Below are 7764 nucleotides of genomic sequence, written 5' to 3'. Positions count from 1 at the left end.
AGGTATTATGAAGGCATGCATACATGCATGTATGTTTGTATGTATGTATGCATGCATGCATGCATGCATGTATGTATGTATGAATGTATGCACTCATGCATGTATGTGCGTATATATGTATGCAACCATGTATGATGTATGCTTATGCATGCATGTATGCATATATGTGTGTAAATATGTATGTATGTATGGATGGATGCATGCATGCATGTATGTATGTATGTATGTATGTATCTATGTGTGAGTGAGTGCATGTATATACATACATAGATATATAACTACATATATATATATGTTTGTGCGTGTATGTATGGACGTGTACATATATGTATGTATATATATGTGTATATATATGTTTGTGTATGTATATGCATATATATATGTATATATGTATGTGTATGTATATATGTATGTATATATATATACACATACACATATATATATATATATATATATATATATATATATATACACACACACACACACACACACACACACACATATATATATATGTGTGTGTATACGTACATTAACCACAACTACCGCTAAGATATTTTCCAACTCCTCCACCGTCGCCAACAACAGCACCATCACCACTACCCCCATCCAAACTTGTCTTTCTTAATATGTAATAGGGATGGGATAACACAACAATCTTTTCTCGCTTTCTGCGCTGTCTTGTCACCAAATATTTTACGTGTAATCCATTCTAATCAAGGAAGGATTGAGGATTCGCTGTAATTGAATAATGATGATTGAATGAAATGATTTGTGGAATATATTCACTGTTCATAAACTCACTTTCAGCTTATTTTTACTTTTCAAGGCCCCCACCCCATCAATTCATGTCTTAGCAATCTTCACATTTTGTTTTGTTTTTGTTCTTTTCTGTTTCTTTTTTTCCTTTTCTGTCCTGATAAGAAATGATAGAGTCGAATGAATATATTACCGTTGTCCCCATGAGTCAACGAAGAAGCATCTAGGTGGTTGATTGGCCTGGCAGGAATAGCAGCTAAGTTTCTCCTCGATTTACACTTTGCTGTCTTAGAAATGGAAAGGACGTACATTTGATAATGTACGTCTGAAAAGATAAAAAACAAACAAAAACCCAAAAAATGGACGGTCATATTTCTGCTTGTTCAAGGTTGTGCTACAACAATAATAGCAACAACAACAATAACAAGATCAAAACCAACAACAACAACGACAACAATAACAACAACAACAACAACAACAACAACAACAACAACAACAACAACAACAACCAACGCTTATTCATCGTTTCTGTAGACCATATCATTACCCTAGACATAAGAGGAAAACGAAATGAAAAGGAAGTATGGCGAAGGGAAAGGTGTTATTCCTTCCAACCAATAAGGGAATTCAGCCTGCTAGAAATTGTAGCCAATTCTTCCCCTCCCCTCCTTTCCTTAATAATTCCATATAAAAGAGGAGGGAACTTTAGATAACGCAGCCCTTGATATATTATGAATGAAACGAAAAGACGTGATGGCCAGCACTGGAAACACTTTTGATGACATGACTTGCTTTCTGTTGAAAGGATTTTAGCCCGATATTTTATGAGGTATTAGTTATGGCGACAGTAAGAAGGCGAGCTGGCTGAATCGTTAGCGCGCTGGGCGAAATGCTTGGCGGTATTTCGCCCGTCGCTACGTTCTGAGTTCAAATTGCGCCGTGATCGACTTTGCCTTTCATCTTTCAGGGTCGATAACATAAGTACTCATCCCCTCCCCCAAATTTGCTGCACTTGTGGCAAAATTTGGAACCATTATTTATAGCAACAGTAAGGAGGCGAGCTGGCAGAATCATTAACACGCCGGGCAAAATGCTAACAGGCATTTAATCTTTCTTTACGTTCTGAGTTCAAATTCAGCCATGGTCGACTTTGTCTTTCAGTCTTTCGGAGTCGATAAAATAAGTACCAGTCGAACACTGGGGTCAATATAATCGATTTGCCCCGCCTCCTAATTTCAGACCTTGTGCCTATAATAGAAAGAAAGAATTATTTATAGCTACATTTTTATTGGAACAACTTAGTAAAAAGACATGTTTGTATAATACTATTTCTAATACTGAAAATAAGAAACTCCGTTCAGTTTGACGATGGTAACTAAAGAAGCAGAAAGGTCAGCCCATTACTGTTTATCATTGTTCCATCGTAACTTCACACTAGTCTGGCAAGAGTCATCAGAAAGTACGAACGAATCAACAATAATAGCATATTTCCAGCTAAATATACACAAATAAAAGGGAGTTTATAGAATATTGAAATATTTTATTACAGTGAGGGTGGAAAATTTGTTTCGGTCTCCTGTCCTTGAAACTCTTCATTCTCTACAGCATTTGAATTCATCGATATTCTTCAAACTATACTTTAGGTTGGTTCTTGCTCGCTAGATTCGAGCTTTACTCCTATTTAAACTATTTAAGCACACTATTTAAACACACATATAGGTAATGGACCTAAATCCTTCCTTATTTCTGAAAGGATATTAAGAATAAATGCACTTAGATATGAATTCAAGAGCGTTAAGTAGATGAGAGATAACTTTTCCCTGGATTCAACAACAACTTCTCATATGTAAGGATTCCTGGCTATCTGGTACACAATAGCTCAGAAATATTATCAAATACCAACAGACCAACAGGTAGGCTACTATGTATATATGTATGTATGTATGTATGTATGTATGTATGTATGTATGTATGTATGTATGTATGTATGTATGTATGTAATCTATGCGTGGCTACTATATATATATGTACGTACATATGTATGTATGTATGTTTGTATTATGAATGTATGTATGTATGTATGTATGTATGTGTATGTATGTATGTATGTATGTATGTATGTATGTATGTATGTATGTATGTATGTAATACAAATAATAAATGAGTATATGCATATATACGTACATGTATGTACATACTTACATCTACCTGTATATATAGATGCATATCTGGGTACAGGACATTGCAAACAAAACGTAGACAAAATGATAAACAAGTACAAAAAACACACAGGCCACATAGAGAACATTTCCTTCATCAGCTGCCACCATTCAACACTGGCGTTTCGAAGAGTTAGAGCAGTATGTATGTATGTATGTATGTATGTATGTATGTATGTATGTACATAAATAGGTTGTCTTATATTTGTAATTAGTTGATATCTTTCTGGAAATAAGGTGCTGGTTTCTAACAAAGATGCAAAACTCCATCATTGGAATGTAGATATAAAAATCAAATTCACATTTTCAACTTGAGAAAAGTCTTGCATACTTTTGTTGTTCCGCATACAGATGTATTTGTAATGTTCGAGTTTACTGGTTGATTTCTTTTTCTGGAAACCCCAACTTGTCACTTAAGCATTTACGCTCAAAGCAAGTGTACCATCTATTATTGGTATAAATGTGAATTATCATCTGAGTATAGAGGCTGGATGTTTCTAAACAGTTATCTTTAGTTATTTTCTTTCTCGTAGAGATATTCATATCAGCAGGGTAGCCGACCTCTATGACGGTGCATATTTTTTCCAGCGCATCTCCCTCACCATACTCCGGGGCATCGCCTTTTCCATTTCGTCTACTACCACCATGGGGCGGTCTGACTTACGAGAAATTGTACGTTCATTTCTGTAATGTACAGTTACTCCATATATATATATAACGACCTTTTGCTCCAACAATTCTATTGTTCTGTACCAAACAACAATATCTGGCCTGTTATGTATGTATGTATGTATGTATGTATGTATGTATGTATGTATGTATGTATCATGTATGTGTGTATGCGTGTAAGTATGTATTTGTATGTATTTGTATGTATTTACATTTTGAGCAAAGGAAATGTGCAAAATATACATGCACACACAAACACAAAAGAATGTATAATTTACATTTGTAAGCTCATCATATATCGTGAATAGTGTAATTATTCTGTAGATATGTATTCTCTTATCATATTATATACAGGTGATTCTTTCGAAATATTTCCACCATTAATAAGTGTATCACATTTCATACACTTTCATATGGCTTCTCTATATAGCCTTCTCAAGGTACAGTCATTCAGCAATCAGAATTCTCTAGTCAAATTAGACAACGGCATAAGTTGCTTCGTTATTGCATCATGGCTTGGACACGTGACTGATTATTTGTAATATCGTGATTATTTATAATATTTTAAAAGCTAATTTTTAAGAAAATGGCGCCAAATGAACTTTAACAAACATAACTGTATGATTAATAAACCGAATGATTAATCAAACAATTGATTAGTTAATTGCTTAAATAGCCAACGAATCGATGAATAATAAAGTGAAATACAACCAGTACCCGTACCCGTGTTTATTATTGACATCACCTTCCTGAAAAACAATAAAGTTACGCATACAATTCACCGATAAATATTTTGTTCCAATATATATTTTTTCTTGTTTTTAATAGGCTGTTGGAAAGAAATGGTTTCACGGTAATAAAGCCTTTTTGCAGTATGTTTCCATTTGTGATTCCCTTATGGTGAAAGTTTTATCACAGGTATCACAATGATATGGTTTTGTCTGTTGTATGAATACGTTTATGATCCAATAAAGAATTATGAGAGAACATTTTACAACAGATATCACAATGGTAGCACTAATCATAAGCCTGGACCTTGGATTTCTTTTGTTTGCACCCTGCATTGTCTTTTCTCGCCTTTCTTATGGAAAATAACAAGGTGTGGGTGTATTGATTCTATACTGAGTAAATGTTGCTCCATTGCTGTTTTGATGACTTAGAAAGGAAACTCAGATCTCGGTTATACAACTAGGAATATATCCTGCAAAGAATGAATATAGCCTCGCAATGCATATCCTCACATCAATAACATTTATCCATCCTATTTAGAATTGATCGGAGAAGGAAGTGCATCATACGCTGATCTCGAAAAAAATCATGGTCCAATCCGCTACGTATCATTTTCCTCCAATCAGCTTTGTATGCCTTTTAGTCTTTTACTTGTTTCAGTCATTTTTGCCTGTGGCCATGCTGGAGCACCAACTTATAGTCAAAGAAATCGACCCTTGGACTTATTCTTTGTAAGTCTGGTATTTATTATATCGGTCTCTTTTGCCGAACCACTAAGTTAGGGAGACGTAAACACACCAACATCGGCTCTCAAGTGATGGTGGTGGTGGTGGTGGTGGTGGGGAACAGACATAAACACACAAATATATATACATATATATACGACGGGTTTCCTTCAGTTTCCATCAGCCAAATCCACTCACATGGCTTTGGCCGGCCCGAGGCTATAATAAAAGACACTTGCACAAGGTGCCACGCAGTGGAACTGAACCCCGAACCATGTGGCTGGGAAGCAAACTCTTTGCCACACAGCCACGCCTGTGCCGGTACTTTTTTTTTATCGATCTCGGAAACAAAAAAGGAAGGCAAAGTTAACCTCTGCAAGATTTGAACTCAGAGTGCCAGAACAAATATCGCAAAACATTCTGCCTGATACTTTAATGGCTTTGCTGAATCTATCTATCTATCTATCTATCTATCTATCTATCTATCTATCTATCTGCATGCATGTTTGCCTGCCTGCCTGCCTGCCTGCCTTCCTGCCTGTATTTCTATCTGTCTGTCGGTCTGTTTATAAATGTATGTGTGCGTGTGTTTATATGCGTGTATGTGCGAATGTGTGTATGTGTGTGTCTCTGTGTGTCGATAGTAGTAATAGTCGTGTATTTTTTAAAATCTTTTATTTGTTTCCGTCATTAGACTGCGACCATCCTGGGGCCCCCAGCCTTGATGGGTTTTAGTCGAACACATTGACTCCTGCATGTATTTTCTTTTTCAAGTCCGATACTTTTCCTATAGTTTTCTTTTACCACACCGCTGAAACCACTAAGATGCAAGGACGTAAGCAAACCAATACCGGTTGTCAAGTGGTGGGAGGGAGATAAGCTTAAACACACATATCACACACATACTCACGCTCACACACACACACACACACACACGACTGGTCAGCTCAGTATTAGCAGAAGTCACCTGGTCAAGTCGCCACACGGTAGGACTGAACATGGAACCACATGGTTCCAAAACAAGCTTCTTAACCACACAACCAAGCCATTTATGTACGCATAAAGAGAGAGCGAGAGAGAGAGAGAGAGAGAGAGAGAGAGAGAGAGAGAGAGAGAGAGAGAGAGAGAGAGAGAGAGAGAGAGAGAAAGAGAGAGAGGGAGAGAGAGGGAGAGAGAGTGAAAGAAAGGGAGAGAGAGGGAGTGAGAAAGGGAGTGAGAAGAGGAGGGGGAAGAGGAGGTAACACAGAAAGACACCAAAGTCTGAAAATTCTACATTCTCTAGATTGGAAAGCAATACATGCACAGGAAACCGAGAAGTTGAAAGATGAAAGTGTTCTTAGCCTCTTGCGACCTAGAAGCTTATCGAAGCACAGCGTTGAAGTCTCTCCAATGACCAAGCGTATAATGAGCCTGCATTATACCAAATTGTAGTTACTTTACGCAGATATACTTAGACTAAGAAACTAACATAGATAAGCAGCGATGGGAGAAAGAAACAGAGTTCCCAGGTGAAATGCTCATGAATACATACATACATACATACATACATACATACATGCATACATACTTACATGTTTACGTACGTATACACGTTCATGCATGCATATGTACATGCACATTAAAAACATACAAACGCACGCATGCTCTCTCTTTCTCTCTCTCTCTCTCTATCTCTCTCTCTCTCTCTCTCTCTCTCTCTCTCTCTCTCACATACACACTCACACACACACACACTCACACACACATATAAATACAAAGGTAAAAATTATTAAGATAATAATCCATACCAGTGGTCAGCATGCGTAACAAAAGTCAGAAGAAGCAAATATTTTTATAATAATATAATAGTGTATAAAAATTTATACACGGATTGAAGACCACCATGTAGACTTCTTACATGCTAAAAAGGACAGTCAAATCCTAAACCACGAAAAGACATTCGTATTAACGGCACATTGCAATGTGCTCCACACATAATAATCAAGGGGGTTGCAGTCTGGGGAGTGAGGTGGTCAAATTTTAGGGGTGATGTGGTCGCAGAAATTGTCTGACAGCCTTGACTGGGTTCTCCTGCTTGTGTGGCATCCTGCAGAGTCGTATTGCCAGACATAGGGTCTTCAGGAGCCACACTCTTAACCCAGAGCGGCACTACTTCTTCTAGGCACTTGATATAGGCCTCCGTGTTGAGTGTGAGGCCGTGTGGGAAAATGAATGGAGGCACAACGTCGGCATCACTAGTGGTTATTCCAAATACCGTGATGTTGACTGGATGTTTAGATTTTATCACTCTCGGTACACATCCTCAGTTTGCGCTGTCCTCAGATCGACTCCCAAACACCCTGAAATGTTTGTATTGGCGCTTTCAGCGCGAACACCAAGCAGTACATGTCGTTTCCAAATTTCTGGCAGAGTTAATTGCGTCATGGTGCTGTTTTTCTCACAGACAGTGTCCAACTGACCGTACTATACTGTATAGTCGACAAAATTAAAAACAAACAATGCGCATGCGCGAAAGTAAAAGTATAACATGGTGACAATTTCCCCATCGCACCCTGTATATATATATATATATATATATATATATATATATAAACTTAGATAAACTTAGATATGTTTCGACCAAACATTGGTCCAGGCCATGTCTAACTTAACAGCACCACCTGATT

Source organism: Octopus bimaculoides, chromosome 2, assembly GCF_001194135.2.
Source record: "Octopus bimaculoides isolate UCB-OBI-ISO-001 chromosome 2, ASM119413v2, whole genome shotgun sequence".
Classification (NCBI taxonomy): Eukaryota; Metazoa; Mollusca; class Cephalopoda; order Octopoda; family Octopodidae; genus Octopus; species Octopus bimaculoides.
The sequence above is the reverse complement of the archived record's forward strand: the minus strand, read 5'-3'. Positions refer to the sequence as shown.